Source organism: Lissotriton helveticus, chromosome 3_1 (assembly GCF_964261635.1).
Source record: "Lissotriton helveticus chromosome 3_1, aLisHel1.1, whole genome shotgun sequence".
NCBI classification, from domain to species: Eukaryota; Metazoa; Chordata; class Amphibia; order Caudata; family Salamandridae; genus Lissotriton; species Lissotriton helveticus.
In genome coordinates, this window is record NC_136061.1 from 1,899,560,367 (window position 1) to 1,899,580,007 (window position 19,641).

Below are 19,641 nucleotides of genomic sequence, written 5' to 3' on the forward strand. Positions count from 1 at the left end.
ATTTGACTAATCGTACTCAACTGGTGTTTCTAACTACGCCTACCCCGTGTACCTGACCTAAGTCTAATGCGTGGGCGGGAATAGAAAGTTACAGTTTAAGTTAAGTTTGTTTTGCCAAGTGACTGACTAAAGAATTCTCTGTGAGGGGTTATTCAGTTCTGTACCTGGAATCTAGGATGGATGAGGCATGGTATCTCTCGTCTCTGGTCTCGATATCCCAGGCTGCCTGCGAGGGCTACCCGGAAGCGCCGGAGCTGGATTTCTCGGCAGGAGAAAGGCAGCGTCTCGTTCTCAGCGCGTCAGGAAAGGCGGGGCTGCGCCAGCGGGGTCTGCTCTGCTCTGGGCTTCGGCAAGTCTGGCTGCTCCGATCTCGTCACCACCGCGTGTGTTTGCATAGGGCAATATCGGTAATATTTATACCTTTAAGGTGCCGAGATTGACGTAAGGATGGACATAGATACGTCAATAAGGATGTCATACGACCAGGTCGTTAGCACATTCTTTTGCTGAAGTTCTCGGTGAAATCAAAACAATGGCCGCAGGGTTTTTCCCAGGTTGTCATAGGTTTGATTTGTTTTGAGAACTCCGTATGCCTTATCAGGGGCTGGAGGAATATCGCTTGTCTAATTAGATGGCAAGCGTTATGACCTAATCAGATAACACGCTCCTGTGCCGTAGTGTGGCTTTATCAGATAACGGTTCCTGCATCATGGGGGTTTTCTGCCTCATGGGATGGCTGCTAGTTAACTTGTTAGTTTGTTAACCAGAATAGGGTCAGGAATAGGGGGATCGATACAGAACCTATAGGAATACATCACAAACCTTCGTGGCTGGAGACATCAGAGAGACTTGGGGATAATCCTCAATCCAAAAGCTCGCTATCCATCAGAGCAGGTCATGTTGGTAGATCATTCTGCAAACTCCAGCAAGTTTTTCGTGGAGTTTCCTCAAGTTTTTTCTGATAACCTTGGTCTTCTTAAAGACTTTGAGCATCCTATAGTACTTAAGCACAATGCTTCACCAGTAGTACACATGGTCAGAAAAGTCCCTAACTTAATGCTTGAACCTCTCAAGAATGAACTCAACATAATGGTAACCTTGGGTATTATCGAGGAAATTGAATCCTCTGAATGGTTGGCCCCAGTGGTTTTGACCCCTAAGGATGGTGGGAAGAACATCGAGATGTGTGTGGATTTGAGGAGTCTAAACATGAGGATAGGGGTGGATCGCCAACCCCTACCTAACATATCTAAATCAATTAGCATGCTTGGAGGTGCAAAGGTTTTCATTGTATTGGACTTATCTTCTGCTTATCACCAAGTACTCCTCCATACTGAGTATAAACACCTTACGTCTTTTGTGACACCTCTGGGGGTGTTCTGTTTCATTAGGATGCCTTTTGGGTTAGCTTTGGCAGCTGCCTGTTTTCAGCACATCATGAAGATGATCTTGGGAGACATTGCTAACCGTATGTTCTTTCAGGATGATGTTTTGGTTTATGGAAGGGACGATTCAGAGCATGACAGTATTTTGAAAGTCACTCTACAAAGACTTACTGCCAAGGGTTTAACTGTCAATAGACTGAAGTGTAAGAACGGTGTGTCTTCTGTCACCTATCTGGGACATGTAATCTCTGGGGAGGGCATCCGTCCAAAACTAGCTCTTACTAAAAGCATTGTTGATGTCCTTGCCCCAAATCATAAGGAGCAAGTAAGGTCCTTTCTTGGCCTTGCTGAATTTTATTCAAAGTTTATCCAAGATTTTGCCTCCACCATTGAACCTATCAGGGCCCTTTTGAGAAAAGGAGTACACTTTGTTTGGTCACCAGAATGTGGCTTTTAACTTAATCAAAACAGAAATTGGTAAGATGCCCACTCTTGGTAATTTTGACACTAAAAAGAATACTTTCCTGACAACTGATGCAAGTTTGTGTGGCCTTGGTGCAGTACTATCCCAGATTGATGGAGGTGAAGAGAAGGTGGTTGCCTTCGCTTCTAGAGCGTTGAAAAAGCCTGAACAACAATATTTCTGCATTGAAAGGGAGGCTTTGGCCATAGTATGGGCTGTAAGACATTTTAAGTTTTATTTGTGGGGCATTCCATTCTTGGTAAGGTTGGATCATCGCCCTTTGGTTCAAGTGTTCTCGTGTGCAGAAAGTGAGAGACTTACCCCCAGACTAGAGCCCTGGAGCGAAGGTTTACAAGAATATAATTTTCAAGTGCAGTATCTTCCTGGTTCTGCTAATAAATCAGCTGTTTGCTTATCAAGGCTGCCAATTGCGAGTTTTGATGATGTTACTGACTGTGAATTTACTGAAGTGTGTTGGGTCAGAGAGCCTGCCATCCAAGAACTGGAGTGGAAGCAAGCAGTGTTGGACGATGTCTTACTTCCTATTGTGTCTGGATTTGTCATCATAGGTTGGCCTGTCAGCAAAAATCTTGACTCTGACCTTTTGCTTTTCTGGTCCATTAGAAATGAGCTTACACTTTGTCAATACCAACTCATGTGTGGTGAGACCACCTGATACCTTAAGACCTAAGTTAAATAACCTTGCTCACGAAGGACACTTAGGTAGGAATCTTAGCAAGGCTCGACTCTGTGAGAGGTATTGGTGGTCCAAGTTGGATGGTCAAGTTGAGAAAGTTGTTAAGGAATGTTATCAGTGCGCCAACAGTGATAAGTCTCAGGTTATCAATACTGCTCCCCTATCTCCTGTTGAGGTCCCACATGAGCTTTGGGTCAAGCTTGGGTTAGACCTTATGGGTCCTTTTGAGTTACTGGATCAGAAACGTTTGTTATTATTTTGGTGGATTACTCCTCAAAGTGGGTATCCACCAGATGTGTAAGTTCTGTCAGCACCAGGGTGGTTATTGAATTTCTCAAAGATGAGTTTGCAAATGAGGGCATCCCAAGGTTCACATTACGGATAATGGAGTACAATTCATCGCACAGGAGATGCAAGATATTTTGTCTGACTATTCTATTACCCATCAGAAAACTGCACTCTACGCACACCAAGCCCTTGCAGAACGCATGAATAGAGTGGTGAAAGCTTGTGCACAGAGGGCAATTGAAACTAAAGTTTCCCTCAAGTGTGTTCTAAGAGATACTTGGTGGGCACATCGCACAGCCCTTAATCCAGTCCTGCAGACATCTCCTTTTCAAGTATTGAGTGGGAGAGTAGCCTTATCTAATCTCAATCCTGGCTGTTACCTCACATAAAAGGTACTGTTTTGGGTAAGGAGTAGGTGGGGGTGAGGATCAAGTCTTACCAGGAAAAATAAAGAGAGAGGTTTCATTTTAAGAAGTCTGCTAAAGCCACGTCAATGAAGTTTGGTGAATGGGTACTTATTAAGCGACCACGGTGGCACAGGAAAGGGGTCTCTGAATTTATGGGTCCTTTTGTCATTACTGCTGTTTTTAAGAATGTTGTTACTGTTCACAATGGTGGTCAGTGGAGCATGTCTCGCATGGTAAGATTCAGAGGTGACAAGTCCTTGTTTCCTTCATGCCCAGATGTTTTGCCTGATCCTAATATGTCAAAGAGTAACCATCCTTCTGATTTCTATTCATGTGATCTTTCTTCAAGGTCTCGTTGTCCTCCTAAACGTTATGAAGATTACAAAATGTATTGATCTCCATTGAAATATTTCTCTATTCTCATGCTGTCATGTTTTGATTTGTGTATGTATTTTGCTTTCAATTCTTCTTCTTCTCTTTTTATGCTTTCTCCTCTTTGCTTTGTTTTTAGCAAGAGGGATGTGTGTTGTAATCATATAAGTGTTCTGGTGAGTTTGACCATTCTGTCTCCACGGTAGCGTCTCGTGTGAGACAGTTGCTGCTTGGAGAACGGAGTGACCAGCTGCTCGAGTTGGTGGCTGAACCAAAGAAGAAATAAAAGGCTTGAAACTTACCAGTGTTCGTCTTCTTAACACACTGTCCTTGCAGCACTCTAATCATCGAGTCACTATCCATGTACTCATGCAATGACCCAGGCACTAACACATGCACTGCTACAATCCCCTGAGCACTACTGATGCAGTCTAGCCATCTCCTTGTCACTACCCATGCACTCCTCCAATCACCCAGCCAGCACCATGTACTTATCCAATCACTCCGCCAAAACCCAAGCACTTATACATTCACCATGTACTCTCCTTGCAGCACTCTAATCATCCAGTCAGTACCCATGTACTCATGCAATGACCCAGGCACTCACTCATGGCAAATACAGAGGAGGTCATGCTAATCACAGGAGTACCCCGATGCATAGTATTCCCTAGTGTATGTATGTGTTTTCACTGTATTCTAAGTGTCTTTTAGCATAGCACTGGCTCTAGGCCTCATTAGTCAGAGTCAGTTACCACCAGTACCCGTCAGAAAAAAGTTGGAGGAATTCTGCTCCAGTGTTGGTTCTTTCTGCACATCTCTTGCTTCTTCCTGCACTTTTCTTCATCTTTCTGGACTTTTATTCCCTGTTTCTGCATTTGTCTTGCTTCTTTCTGCACTTCCTCTTTCTTTACATGTCCTACCTTTGTAGGCATAGTTAGAAATTAGCATTTAAAAAACCTTTGAAACTCACTGAAAAAACCACAGGTTTCAGGAACGTTATAGTTAGAAATCAGCATTTAAAAAACCTTTGAAATTCACTGGAAAAAACTATAGGTTTTCAGGGATGTTTTAGTTAGAAATTAGCATTTAAAAAACCTTAGAAATTCACTAAAAAAATGCACAGGTACAGGGGGTTTATCGTTAGTTGGACATTTCCCTCGTACAAAACCAGAGTAATTCGGCCATTATAGTTAGTTGAGTTAACTATAACTCGTACCCCCGCAATGCACTGCTGATGACATCATCCAGTGACTGTGTGTTTCTATAAAACTTAAATATGTTTTATATATATGCCAAGGTGTATTGAAGAATGAATGGGTGTATAAGTGTCTGGATGGATGATTTAGTAGGTGCGTGACTGACTGTATAAGTGAGTAATCAAATGTGTCTTACTGAATGCATGGGTTAGTGACTGATACAGACATTCACACAGTTCACTTTGTCAGTTGGTGTGTAAGCGGTTGCATGGGTTGGCTGCAAGTTTAGGGCTTTTTTTTATTTCATCAGGCCTTCCTTGACCTGGGAAATCAAGAGATACACCACAGCAGCCTTAATCTAGTTGGCGCCATTTTAAAACCACTTTTATACTGTCTAAATCATGACAGAGATAAAATACAGCGTATGTTAAAAAACACAAATATACTAGTGAAATCAATTACAATTATAAATTGCATGTCGAAACAATAATGGTGGACTAATTACAATTCCCACACGAATTGTGATAACATGCATAATGCACTAAACAATCACATTGATAATATTAGGTTAGCCCAACTAATAAATATGTTGTCATTGTGCACGTAAATCATGTTGTTACATATTTTAAAACAAGCATTTGCAATGCAAAAGGTCTCGCATTTGCGAGAGTTTGAGATATTGGCATTGTAAATGACAATGCCTTTTATGTATGTGTTTTGAAAACCTGCAAGTGGTGCAAGCTTTGAGGTTTTTAAAACACAAATAAAAGGCTTTGTTATTTACAATACCAATAGCTTTCTAAAAAACTCAAATAACTTACATGCGCACAGTCTCAAAACAACCAACCCTATCAGGATTTGGTGCATTACGATTCATACACAGCCGTGTTAAAAATGAAATACGTCCAGATGCCTTCTGGATACTGGCAATGTAACAAGCATTCGCTTAGCTGACCAGAGCTCTTTCAAATGTGACAGACTTCACTTGTCATCCTACAGTATGTACCCACCCATGGGTCTGCCCTTATAAATCAGTCTCAAAGGGATCACCTGGGGAGGCTCTGAAGCATGGCAATCTACAACTGCATCATATGAAAACACTCAATAGGACTGAAGTGACAACATTAAGCATGCATATTAAAATACGTTATACCGCACAAATATAAAGACTGTTAACAATTCCAATTACAGTTTACATGGGTGGTCTTTGTTGCAAATGCGTGACTTTTTTCAGTTAAATATTTCATTTTTTTCAATTATTTTCATACTGCCCAAACTGAAACTGGACTTTGAGATGTTTTAATTAAGAAACTAGATATAATAAAATGTCTGATTGACTTTGTTATGCTGCTAATACTTAACCTAAGGAAACAACTTCCTGATACTATGTTAGATGTGTTTTGTTATATTGTGAATAATCACGATCATTCAGCATATTTTTTAAATTTTTTATAAAGACCTTCAAACAGAGACATACCACAATCTGGTGCTTAATGAGCTTTTGTAAAAGAACAATCGCGAAAAGGTCAGACACAAGCCAGATGGTGGGTTTATAGTAGGTAATAACAAATTACTAAATCAGAGAGGAATAGGTTTGACAATACCTATTCTGCAGTGCTTGGGCCTGCATTAAATGAAGGAGTGGTCCCTCAAATACATTTCCGTTTGTGATTAATAAAATAATACTGACAGAACAGACAATTAGAACTGAACTGTTTGAAGAAACAATTCTGGCTCTCAGCAGGCGCAGACAGTGAATGCAATTAGTTTTCAGTGAACAAATATTCAGTATGACATGGTCGGTAGCAGGCCCCTCGTTGTACGCAAGAATACCGAAATAAGCAGCGCAACCAACTTGAAAAGGCCGCAACGATGCGTACAATAAGCAAATGCCAATACCTAAAATGTAAATGCGGATTGTTTTTAAAGGGCTAGTAGGGGTGGGAATAAACCACTTATTTGTCTGCTTTTGTTAAAGAAAACTCGGCCCAAAGTCTCTTTAATTAAACCGCAGGGATTGGGAAAAAAAAGAATTTCGGTGATTACTAACCAAAAACAATAAAGAAATAAAAAAATAAAAAAACAAACAGCATGGGGTTATTCAAATACTTAACTTCATCGGAGTGCCTGCAGGCAACAACTCTTTCTGGTGTTGTGGGCAGGTCTGAGGAAGGCTCAGCGGCTGATCACCATGGCTCTTGCAGCTGAAGAGGTGATCCCGGGAGAGTCTTAGCCAGGCTGATGATGAAGGGGCAGTCTCCTTAACCCAGCAGCGGGGGAGGGAGAAGGGAGGTGCGAAGTGGTGGGAGCGCACCCTACGGAGAAATGCAGCGTACAAGCTGCAATCAAAACATAGCGGAAGAGTCTGACCCGGGCTGCAAATAAACTCCTTAACCTGGCAGAAGGGGTGGGAGCAGAGTTCCATGGGCAGCCTGTGTTTGGTGGTGGGTGGGAGGGAGGGCACCCCACGGGGAGATGGAGCTTTAAAGTTGAAGCACGGCGCTCGGGAAATGGGCGCCCCACTGAATGGAGGGAGAGAAGTTAATTTAAACAAGCATTTCCAATGCAATCGGTCTCGCCTTTGGGCCTTAAAAGTGTTTAGCCATGCTGTATTGTATCCCACATTACTGCAATGGATTGCGTGGCAGTGATTATAAGTGTGACAGTAGATTTGGCAATGAAGGTGGTATTTGAGCTCTTAGAAGTGGTCTTAAGATTAATACATTAATTTATTGATAAATCTGAATTACATTTAATAAAAGTGGAACCTACAAAGAGGTGTATGTACCTTTGTGTAAATTAACATGCATGCCCTGCAGTGGTTAAAGTGCACAGAGGAAGAGAAAGGCAGACATTGTTAGAGCAGGGAGGTGATATCTGGGGCACAGGTGTGTAATAGGACAGAGGAGGGGGTGAAAGACAGGAGGAGAAATACAGCATATGATTGGGGAGAAGTGATGTTTCTTATTGTAGCGATGGCAGCGCCCACTGCGAGGTAGTTTAGTGCAAGGAACTCAGGGACATATTATCAAGGACCGGTGTTAAAATTATCGCCGTTTTATCGGCAGGAAATTGCCGATAAAACGGCGATAATGGGCTTGATAAAACGCCCTTGTTAATTCCCATAGAAGCCCATGTTTTGGTGTTAACATGGGCTTCTATGGGAATTAACAAAGGCGTATTTTCAAGCCCATTATCGCCGTTTTATCGGCACTTTCCTGCCGATAAAACAGCAATCATTTTAACACCGGTCCTTGATAATATGCCCCGCAGACTGTTGGCAGTGTCCACTGTTGACCCCGAGATAGCACGGAGAGCAGATAGGTAGGAGGCAGCAGGGCCTAAAAAGCTGTTTGCCTATCGGTCTGATGACAATGAAATCTGAAATCAATGGCTATGACATCTGCTGGATTTGTTTTGGGCCACCGTAGGTAAACGATGATAGGAAAGGCGTGGGAGAAGGCGACAGGAAGCACAAGCGGCACCAGCGCTTAGGCTAGCGCCTCCGCTCACCGTGGCCCTCTGCCTTTCTTTCAGTGCCACCTGGGACTCTTATGATTGCCATTATAGCATCTAAAGGGAAGCTTTTCCCATTTACCAGTGGCTTTCAGCTCTAAAAGGATGATACACAGTACTGGTCTTAGTAATGCTTTTTGTATAGCGCTAAGAGCACAAATTACTGCTTCAAAGCATGTACAAATGTTATGAGCTGTTTTTAACATGTATAACCTAGGCATTACCAACAGCACGCACAGCAGTGCAATGTGTTGTGGGGCTCAGAAAAGCCTGGCAAGCGGCGTACTGGAAAGTTAATGTTTTCTAAAAAAGCAAACGAGCCAGAAGAAAGAGTGAAATCAAAAGCACGGAATAGGTTGAACATGAGAAAGACAAAACAAAGGGGTATAAAAGCAGGTGAAAATACAGGATAAAGCAGCCCAGGAAAGAGTAAATAAGTGAACAGACAATCAAAGAACACAGAGAAACTCGGAGGGTGGGGAGAGAGAAGCAAAAAGACAGAAAGGCTGGAAGAGAAGAAAAGAGCATAAAAAATGCGAGAGAGGAGAAGGAGGAAAGGGGGAAGGGGAACGCAAAAGCATAGTGCTGATATCGGAGCCCACCCCCGCTTAGCATTAATTAGTCTCGCTGCGCAAAATAAACAGTCCACACAAGGAAGGAAGCAGAAAGACACAGGGCCATATTATCAAGAAAGGACGATACATTATCGCCGATTTTATCGGCAGGAAACTGCCGCTAAAGCAGCGATAATGGGCTTGGTAATATGCCCTTGTGAATTCCCATAGAAGCCCAAGTTAACACCAGAACCTGGGCTTCTATGGGAATTTATAAGGGCATATTATCAAGCCCATTATGGCCGCTTTAGCGGCAGTTTCCCGGCGATAATGTATGACCCTTTCTTGATAATATGGCCCACAGTTCTCAACGCACAAGGGTGTTGCAAACCAGCATCCTTTAAGTTCATGTTCAAAACTACAGCTAAGACCATAGTGCCTTCTTCCACACGTTCAGAAAGTCATGGACATGGCATGGCTTCATATTTTATGACTTAAGACTTTATTGAAGGACAAAGTGATAAACATATCTAGAAGTGGAATTCCTATGTGAGTAAACGGTAGGGTATTTTAATTATGTATGCGATAGAAAGGCGACTTTCCTGGTTAACACTTCTTCGTCACGTCTCTATGTAAGTTTTGTAGAAGATGTTAAAAAGGTGAGAGAATGTAGCATCATAACTGCAAATAGACCCGATTTCAGCAGGAGGCTCCCAATTTTTACGCTAAAAGTGGATTTTTTTGGGCTGTCTCCCGCCTGAAATCGTCTCTGCTTCAGTAGAAATCATCTGGGGAAATACATTCTCTCCATTATTTTATTTTTTAAACGCCCACTCTCCTCTTCTAAAATGCTGGCATAAATGTGCCATTATGGCAAGAGTAGCTGACTTTGGATCTGAGGAACCAGGATCTAGTCTCGGCGTCAGCTCAAAATCCGGTGACCCCGGGAAAATCTCTTACCTCCGTGCCTACAAAAAATAATGGGTATTTGTTTAATGTAACAGGTGCACTTAAGAAAAGCGATCCAATACCTTCGAAACGAGTTCGCTCCATATAAACCAGAAAAAAAGGTTGTAGACGTAAAAGTCGATGTGAAATCTGCAGCTTAATGCTGATAATGACGCTTGTGATGTAAAATTATTTATTACTCATAGAAGCATTGCTTTTCAATTCATAAGAGTCCCTAAAGCCAAGCCGTGGCTGGCCGCTCTATGCCGGTTTGTTTGTAGCTCTTTAGGCACTCGTGTCTTTGTGGAGACGGCCTCGGTGCATGCATTTGTAGGTAACGTGGGTCATTAGCTTTGATTTACTGTTGACACTTCACAATAAGACACATAAGAAATAAAAGTGGACCCGTCAAGCAAGCCTTACGCAGAACACAGTCCCAAAGGAACAAACAGTCTTCAAAATTCAACTCCGAGCACTTACAAAATGCCCTGTGAAAGCCGTGACTCACTGAAGGGGAATGGCCGCCTTCACCCCTACGCGTCCCAGGGGCACGGTTCAGCTCAATTGCTTAATAAACAAAACTCGCTAACAAGATGTTAAAACTGCTGGAATTAACCAGACACTGAAGCATCTAGTGCCCATCTATACTGATCACGTGACCTCACCATGTCACGTCAATGCAGTGGGTATCCCGGGCCGGCCACAGAATCTGGGCAAATAATGAACGCTCATTGCTGCAGCCAGCGCAGAATGAGCCAGGCGCAACGCTCCTGACCTTCCATTAACATATACACTTTGCACACTACTATACTCAGACACTCTGCTAAACCAGCACGTGGTCTGTGCCGCATGTTCATCGGGAGTGTTTGGCCAGGGCATCGACTTCCTTTTGCACCGGTGGTGGTGTCAAGGCGGCAATACAGTCTGTGACTTTAGCTACCTTCAGGGCTTTAAGTGGGATCAAAAAACTGGGAGGTCTCTCAAAGGGGCATGGTCAATGTAATTAAGGGCGTGGCTTAAAAACACATAAGCTAAAAATCTGTGTTTAGCAATGTGTGCCGCCGGACTTGTATTTTGCTGGTCTCGTCATTGCGTCCAGATATATGATACAATAAGTCACATCATACCTACAAGTCAGGGCTATTGGCTTTATCAATGGTTGTTAGTTGCATAAGATAAATAAACAGCAACTATGGCTTGTATATAATATTGAAAACACTTCCACTTAAAGCCGTGGTGACACCAGGATAATGTTGCTGCTCCTGAGATTCAAAAAGAGAAGGGAAATCCAAAGAGAAAATGACTCTCTTTAAAGGATTGCCCTTCCCCTCCAACGCTCACCACGCGCACATCCATGTGCCTGCTGTCACTACAGTCCAGAAAAAAAAACTGATCGCCTGTGCAAGGGCACAAAACAGAGCCCGATAGAGACCCGTTACGAGGCCCCCTTAAAAAAATTGCCTGTGCTCAGACCCGGTGAGACCCGGCCCACTTAAAGCCCTGGCTACCTTATAAACCTTACTAGTGTCCACGTCTGCCGACCTAGCTTTTTCACCATTTCAGTTTTAACGACAAAGGCACACAGAAGTAGATGCCTGCTCGTGCCCCAGGGGGAAGGTAGACTGTGTGCTCTTACTGGAGCACTGTAGTTGGTCCCTGCTTGTAGCCCAGGGGCACTGTAAAGGGCATTCTACAATACAGCAATGCCGAAGACACGCACTGCTTGGAAATTGAAAGGCAGGGATTGTGTGGACATGGCTGCTAGTTCCCGAGCGACCAGGCAGGAGGGGAAGGTAGGGGGGGGTGACCGGCAAAAAGGCATTGGACTGGGGGAGGGAGGCACAGGAAGAAAGTAGTCTGTGCAGTGAAGGGGCCAGTAGCCATGGAAAGATACAAATGACTGACATGGCTGTCATGGGGAGGGACTAACAAGCTTAAAACAAATCGGGAAGCAGCATTTATAACCTAAGCCAATTACGAAGATGAGCCAGAGAGTGGGCGGAGCTTCCAAGAAGCTTCCACACTATAGTGTATACTGCATGCCTCGCAAAGCGATGGCAGCGCATTCGCGCTGCAACGTTAAGCGAGACCTAACAGAACAAATCAATACAGTCACCCCCAGTCAAGAGATCTGGGTTAAATCCATCATTCTTTTGCTCACCATGCCACCCCAGTTTAGACCTGGCATATGCAAAATAGTCTTGACCCTGTGCCTCAAGGGAACAGTCCAGCCTGAACTGCCAAGCCAGGTCCTCCCTGGACCAGAAACAAGTAACAAGCATCCTAGGACTGGTTTCCGGGTTTCACTTCTCTTCAGCCAGTATAGCTTGATTCCAGTGGCACAGTGAGCCTAAAAATATATATTTAGGCTCACTGTGCCACTGATTGATGCTGTGGTGGCGCTGAGTGATGTTGTGATGGCGAACGAGTGATGCTGTGGCGTTCAGTGATGCTGTGGTAGCACATAGTGATGTTGTGGTGCCCCTGAGTGATGCTGTGGTGGTGCAGAGTGATGCTGTATGCTATGCTATGTTTTGTTTTGCTATCCTATGTTTTGTTTTGTTATGCTATGCTATGTTTTGCTATCCTATGCTTCGATTTGTTATGTTATGCTATGCTGTGTTTTGTTATGATATGCTATGTTTTGTTATGTTATGCTATGTGTTGCTATGCTATGCTTTGTTATGCTATGCTATGTTTTGTTATGCTATGCTATGTTTTGTTGTGTTTTATTATGCTGTGCTTTGTTTTGCTATGCTATGTTTTGTTTTGCTATGCTATGTTTTGTTATGCTATGTGTTGTTGTGTTTTGTTATGCTATGTTTTGTTATGTTATGCTATGCTATGTTTTGTTTTGCTATCCTATGCTTTCTTTTGTTATGCTATGCTATGTTTTGTTGTGTTTTGCTATGCTATGCTTTGTTTTGTTATGCTATGCTATGTTTTGTTGTGTTCTATTATGCTATGCTTTGTTTTGCTATGCTATGTTTTGTTATGCTATGTTTTGTTATGCTATGCTATGTTATGCCACGTTTTGTTATGCTCTGCTAAGCTTTGTTTTGTTATGCTATGATATGTTGTGTTGTGTTTTGTTATGCTATGCTATGTTTTGTTGTGTTTTGCTATGCTATGCTATGTTTTGTTGTGTTTTGCTATGCTATGCTATGTTTTGCTATGCTTTGCAATGCTATGTTTTGTTATGTATCCTACGTTTTATTGTGTTTTGTTATGCTATGTATTGTTGTGTTTTGCTTTGTTTTGTTATGCTATGTTTTGTTATGCTATGCTTTGTTTTATTTTATGCTATGTTTTGTTATGTTATGCTATGTTTTGTTCTGCTATGTTTTGTTGTGTTTTGTTATGCTATGCTATGTTTTGTTCCACTATGCTATGTTTTGTTTTGCTATGCTTTGTTATGTTATGCTATGCCTTGTTTTGTTATGCTATGTTTTGTTATTCTATGCTATGTTTTGTTGTGTTTTGTTATGCTATGCGACGCTTTGTAGTGTTTTTCTATGCTATGTTTTGTTTTGTTATGTTTTGTTTTGTTTTGCTATCCTATGCTTTGTTTTGTTATGCTATGTGTTGTTATGCTATGTAGGTGAGGGTGTGTGATTGTTTGTGTGAGGGTGAGTGAGGGTGAGTGAGGGTGAGGGGGGTGAGGGCGAGGGGGTGTGAGGCTGAGAGGGTGTGAGGGTGAGGGGGTGTGAGGGTCAGGGGCTGTGAGTGAGGGTGTGTGAGGGTGAGGGGGTGTGAGGGTGAGGGTGTGTGGGGGTGTGAGGGTGAGGGTGTGTGTGGATGTGTGAGGGTGAGGGTGTGAGGGTGAGTGAGGGTGTGAGGGTGAGAGGGGGTGAGGGTGTGTGAGGGGGTGAGGGTGTGTGAGGGTGAGGGTGAGTGAGGGTGTGTGAGAGGGTAAGAGGGTGAGGGGGTGTGAAGGTGAGTGAGGGTGTGTGAGGTTGAGTGAGGGTGTGTGAGGATGTGTGAGCATGTGTGAGGGTGAGGGTGTGTGAGGGATAGGGTGTGTGAGGATAAGGGGGTGTGAGGGTAGGGTGTGTGAGGGTGAGGGTGTGTGAGGGTGTAAGAGTGAGGGGGTGTGAGGGTGAGGGGGTATGAAGGTGAGGGGGTGAGGAGGTGTGAGGGTGTGAGGGTGAGGGGGTGTGAGGGGGAGGGGGAGTGAGGGTGAGGGGGTGTGAGGGTGTGTGAGGGTGAGGGTGTGAGGGGATGTGAGGGTGAGGGGACGTGAGGGTGAGGGGTGTGAGGGTGAGAGGAGGTGAGAGGGTGTGTGAGGGTGAGAGGGTGTGTGAGGGTGAGAGGGTGTGTGAGGGTGAGAGGGTGAGTGAGGGTGAGGGTGGATGAGGGTGTGTGAGGGTGAGGAGGTGTGAGGGTGATGGGGTGTGAGAGTGAGGGGGTGTGAGAGTGAGGAGGTGTGTGAGTGTGAGGGGTGAGGGGGTGTGAGGGTGAGGGGATGTGAGGGTGTGTGAGGGGGTGTGAGGGTGAGGGGGTGTGAGGGTGAGGGGGTGTGAGGGTGAGGGGGTGTGATGGTGAGGGGGTGTGTGGGGGTGTGAGGGGGAGAGGATGAGGGGGGTGAGGGGGTGTGTGGGGGTGTGAGGGTGAGGGGTTGTGAGGGTGAGGGGGTCTGTGGGGGTGTGAGGGGGTGAGGGTGAGGGGGTGTGAGGGTGAGGGTGTGTGAGGGTGAGGGGGTGTGAGGGTGGGTGAGAGGGTGTGTGAGGATGAGAGGGTGTGTGAGGGTGAAAGGGTGTGTGAGGGTGAGAGGGTGGGTGAGGGAGGATGGGTGAAGGTGGGTGAGAGTGTGAGTGAGGGTGAGGGGGTGTGAGGGTGAGGGGGTGTGAGGGTGAGGGGATGTGAGGGTGAGGGGGTGTGAGGGGTGAGAGGGTGTCTGAGGGTGAGAGGGTGTGAGAGGGTAAGTGAGGGTGAGGGTGTGTGAGGGTGTGTGGGGGTGAGGATGTGTGAGGGTGAGGGTGAGGGGGTGTGAGGGTGATGGGGTGTGAGAGTGAGGGGGTGTGAGGGTGTAAGGGTGAGGAGGTGTGTGAGGGTGAGGGGGTATGTGGGTGAGGGTGAGGGGTGTGAGGATGAGGGTGTGTGGGGCTGTGAGGAGGTAAGGGTGAGTGAGGGTGAGAGGGTTGTGAGGGTGAGGGTGTGAAGGGGTGAGGGTGAGGGAGTGAGGGTGAGTGAGGGTGTGTGAGGGTGGGTGAGGGTGTGTGGGTGAGGGTGTAAGGGTGTGTGAGGGTGAGAGGGTGTGAGGGTGTGTGAGGGTGAGGAGGGGTGAGGGTGTGTGAGGGTCCGAAGTAAATGGTGGCAGAGCAAACATCATAAGACAGAGAGAAGAGACTGCGTGGTGACTGCGTGGGTCAGTTTCAGAATCAGGAGGGGCAGAGTCAGCACAATCTGCGAGGAAACAACGTGTCTAGAGGCAAAGCATAGCGGATGTAGCATTGCAGCTAGCAAGTCGAGTGTTTTCAAGCTGAGTGTCCCTAGACAGATGGCAACACAGCAACAGCATTTGAGGAGCAAGGCTACTGTAAACAAGCACGGTAGGCTTTCACTTTCGTCCAGAAAAAAACCGAAAAAAGTGCAAAGAACGCGGACCAAAGGACGGCTTCCCCGCAAAATGGATGCAAAAAACCCCAAGCTCTCGGCATTGCTGTGGCGGGGGGGGGGGGGCGGGGGAGCGGGAGCGCATTCCTTTGAAGTCTGATGCCAAGGCTCAGACAAATGGTGGTGTGCGATGTGCACGCGGGGGTGGGGGAGCGTCAGCCGTTGAAGTCTGATGCCGAGGCACCGACAAATGGTGGTGTGTTAAGTGGATGGCTCTGTGCACATGCATAGCTCACATGAACTGTACGCGATCCGCAGGCTAGGTAGACTTTTCTTTTCCCCTTTCTATAATCTCGCCTATTTATCCCTGCAGGATATATTAGGCGAGACCTAAAAACATATGTGATCAAAAAAGGAGCACTGAATTGAAAAACAGACTGTTTCAAAATGGACAAATTCAATTTAAATATTTTAAAAGCAAGCCTTAAAGTATGTATATATAAAAATAGCGTAAGTAAGTCCCTATGATTGATAATGGCAGCATAATAGTGGTTCACATATGAATATTATAAGACCCATTTATGGCTGAAACTAATGGCAATTGCCTATATATATACACGGTTGATGTTGCAGCTAATATTGTTGCCAATGCCCCTTCTTCTGTTGTCCCATTAGGGAATCTTGAGTTTCTGCTTAGGTCTCTATTATTGCCTATTAGTGAGAGTATAAAAAAGGTTGAGATCAGACTCACTATATTGGAGACTACACTAAATAGCATGAAATCGGTGGCTGGTACCCAGGCTAGACCTCTTGAGACTATTTCTCCTCCCATGGTCTCTTCGAAATCCTCTAATAGGCCAGTTATCTCAGTGCTACCCCCGCCTACCACTGCTGCTCTTCCTTTACAACCCCTTATGGCCAACATAGTCCGAGCCCCCCAATTAAATCCTAACAAGCCACCTTCTCCTGTAGGTTTAGCTCCCCCTATACCAGCTACAGGTAGCTCTGCTTTTCCACCCCCAGCTAAGCCTTATATCAGGCCCCGTAGACCCAATATCCCTCCAGAGGCAAACGACCTTATGGTCGTTATGGCCGGTGTTCCCCTGCTCGAAGTAGGCGAAGTGGAGAACTTCTGCACACTGAAAAGCAGTGTTATTAAGTGGCTGAATGTGAACAGGCCCCTTCCGGTATACCTTAACAACGAAATCAGTATGGTGAGAAGGGTCCCTTGGGTGGGAAAAACAAACAAATCTATAATAGGGGATTGCATCCTGGTGAGCTTTCGTGATGCTGGGACCGTTACTCATATATGTCGAGGGAAGAATAGATCACCTGACTCAACAATTCAGACCCTACATGTGTCATTTTTCTTCCCCCCTATCCCCATCCCTAAGCATCCCAATCAAGCCCATGATATCTGGACGAGGGTTGCCCGGAGGGGTAGACACTGTGATCTTAATGCTCGACCAGTCTTTCATGGCCCGGTGTTACCATTCTATGGTCCCAATCGATTTAGTTGCCTGAGCGGACTTGAGGGGGTCGATTGACATACGGGTTGTTATACTAACATAATTGGAAATGAACCCACACTAGTTGCAAATACAGGGGATTCAATTTTGGAACTTAAGCAGCAAAGTCCCCTGGTACAACAAACTTCATCTAGTGGGGCTAAGGGAATTGAGCCAGACATGCCCATATTTACAGATATCGAGCAAATACCCTCTACACTGGCAAGCAATAGCCCGGAACCCCTAACCCTCAATATAAGTAATGATCTTAAAAAAATACCTGACAAGGAACCAATCAAAATTCTTAGTTGGAACCTTGCAGGTATCCATAGGAAACTGGCCCTCCCTGAATGGAACGACTTAGTCGAGGCACATAAAATCTGCCTCTTCCAGGAGACTTGGAGCATAGAACCGCTACATCGGGTTGGTTTTGTAACCCATTTTGTCCTGCTCTGAAGGCAACGCAAGGGAAGGGACGTCCCTCAGGGGGACTTCTTATCTGGATAAGCATCTCCCTTAGTTGTTGCATTACATCTAGGCAGGTTAATAGCTCAGATATACTAGGGGTCCTACTAACTAATCCTAGTATGGGCTTATCCCTTGCCCTATATAATATTTATGCTAGAGGCACTAAAAATGGGTGTACTTCAACGGTGATCTCTGATTTGGAATCACAACTTAGAGATCACGAAGAAGCTGACCATATCTTGGTAGCAGGTGATTTTAATTGCACCTATGAGCCACTTCCTATGGAGGATAACTTAGATCTTGGTGAGGAGGATAGCAAATGGGGTATCCCTGAACTCGCTATTCCCCCGATAAAAGGGTGGTCCCGCAGCGCAATACAGCTTAATGCTCTGACATTAGAATTCGGTCTAAGAGCTACTAATGGTCGTACAGCCTCAGACCGCTTGGGTGCCCATACGTTCAACAGAATAGATCATTCCTCAAGGATTGATTATATTCTGCTGGACCTAAAACTTTGGGGCTTGGTCAATGATATGGTAGTGATAGCTACTGTTGACAGTGATCATAACTCACTTTCTTTATCTTTAACGAACCCTTGGCTCAGTAATGAATCTACAGTCTTATCTAAATGCCCCCATATAACTACTGTTTCCTCCTGTGGAAGACATCTAAAATGGAACAAAATAGCTGTGGACGCTAATAAGATTTCCACCATAGACGCATTACTTATGGCATCACAAATGCAACTGGATAACACCAATCCAGCATTATTAACAGAGAAGGCAACATCTATCTTTGAAGCAGTTGTTAAGTCCATAGGGGAAGTCTTCTGGGTTAGGGGTTCCGGAGGGAGGAACTTGTCCCATCCGAAACCCAGAGGCAAACATGATTGGTATACTCCAGCATCCAGACGGGCAAAGTCCCTTTTAATAGAGGCTGTTAAAAGTAAATCCCAACTCCTGATACAGGCTGCTAGGAAAAAACATAAGACTACACTGGCACACGCAAAAAAAGAATGGGTAGAAGAGTACTGGTCTACTCTTAAAGAAGCCAGTCTAAAAAAAGACCCAAAATGTTTCTGGGGCACAATTAGAGCCGGAAACAGGCCGGATACTGATCTTATCTCATGTAACATTTCAAGCCAAGCGTGGGTTAATCACTTCTCTAAGCTGTACTCCCGATATGATGACATGCTACCTATTGAGGCTCCCAATGATGCTGAAGGGAGGTCTGTGGTTCCATCAATGAATTGTTTAGATTGGTGTATTGCCCCCGACGAATTTGGCTTTACAATTAAAGAGGTGGAATACGCCATAAGTACCATCAAGCCCCAAAAAGCCGCTGGTCTGGATGGTATTCCTGGCGATCTTCAGAGGTTAGATATCCCAAAGTGGGGTAAATTCATTCATTCCTTACTTGTTGCCATCTGTAAGGGTGCTCCGATCCCTTCGTCATGGAAAGGGGCGGAGGTGGTCCCCATTTTTAAAAAAGGTGCTAGAGATGAGCCGTCCAATTACAGACCGATCAGTCTGTTGGATATCACTCAAAAAGTAGTTGGCAAGGTTCTACTGGTCAGAATATTGGACTGGGTAGAAGAAAACAAAATTCTTTCCGACTACCAGGCAGGATTTCGAGTGGGTACTGGGACAGTCGAACAAGTTTTTAGGCTTATGATGGTGTATTGGAGGGTTGTGGTTATAGGCAAAGGCAGTCTTTATCTCGCGTTTATCGACCTAAAGACTGCCTTTGACCTTGTACCTAGGGAGACACTATGGAGAGTCCTGGCCGACATGGGGTTGCCACACTATTTACTTACATTACTGGTTAGGCTGCATAAAAATAGCTTTGCCCAGATTAGGTGGGGTCCAGGAGGGGAGAAAACTAGCAGTATCCCGGTAGAGAGAGGGGTCCGTCAGGGATGTGTCCTTGCTCCCACCCTGTTTTCTCTTTATATCAACGGGGTGGTTGAGCATCTCTTAGAACATCCTTCAGATGAACCATCCCTGGCTGGAGAACGTATACCCACCCTCCTCTTCGCGGATGACACGCTTTTAATATCGAAATCCCCGATAGGCCTCCAAAGGCTTTTGAACAATTTTCAATCATTTTGTACCAAACGGGGCCTTGTAATCAACACAGGCAAGACCAAATATCTCGTGTTGAATCCCCCAAAAAAATTAGCACGCCCTCCAATCCTGAATGCTGAACCCTTGGAGAGAGTGGAAGTGTTTGACTACCTCGGCATCCGTTTATCCCACAAAATGCAATGGTCACCACATTTGG